The sequence below is a fragment of the Nematolebias whitei genome, chromosome 9 (genome assembly GCF_014905685.2).
Source record: "Nematolebias whitei isolate Nwh7 chromosome 9, NemWhi1, whole genome shotgun sequence".
Classification (NCBI taxonomy): Eukaryota; Metazoa; Chordata; class Actinopteri; order Cyprinodontiformes; family Rivulidae; genus Nematolebias; species Nematolebias whitei.
Window position 1 is genome coordinate 49893429 of NC_056506.1, and position 733 is coordinate 49894161.

At 45.7% G+C, this 733-nt stretch overlaps 1 protein-coding gene across 1 annotated transcript in view; it reads left to right on the forward strand.

Moving 5' to 3' along the window:
* efr3a (EFR3 homolog A (S. cerevisiae)) overlaps positions 1-733 on the forward strand; it is a gene marked incomplete in the record, with an annotated part of 80028 nt that overhangs the window by 76630 nt on the left and 2665 nt on the right.

Consider the following 733-nt stretch of genomic DNA (forward strand, 5'->3'; position numbering starts at 1 on the left):
TGACCTTGGTGTAGTCTGACCTTGCTGTAGTTTGACCTTGGTGTAGTCTGACCTTGCTCTTTTTACTGGTTTGTTTTTTTAAGACTTTTCTTGTAAAAGAATAAAAACCTCTGCCTCTTCTGTACCAGTGAGGCTGAAATGTTAGAATTATAAAGAAAAGTGAGTTTCTCTGGGTTTCCTCAAAGAATGCTGAGTCATGCTCTGAGCGCTCAGCAAAGGTCACGGTGACTCATCCAGAAATGATGAAGTTGCAGCTGATCTTGATTTTTCACCTCGTCTGCTTCAGGTTTACTTTAAAGATTCAACCATCAACGGTTGTTTCATGTTGAACTGGTCTCTGCTCTAGTTGAACTGGTCTCTGCTCTAGTTGAACTGGTCTCTGCTTTAGTTGAACTGGTCTCTGCTTTAGTTGGACTGGTCTCTGCTCTAGTTGGACTGGTCTCTGCTCTAGTTCGACTGGTCTCTGCTCTAGTTGGACTGGTCTCTGCTCTAGTTGGACTGGTCTCTGCTCTAGTTGAACTGGTCTCTGCTTTAGTTGGACTGGTCTCTGCTCTCGTTGGACTGGTCTCTGCTCTAGTTGGACTGGTCTCTGCTCTAGTTGGACTGGTCTCTGCTCTAGTTGAACTGGTCTCTGCTTTAGTTGGACTGGTCTCTGCTCTAGTTGGACTGGTCTCTGCTCTAGTTGAACTGGTCTCTGCTCTAGTTGGACTGGTCTCTGCTCTAGTTGGACTGG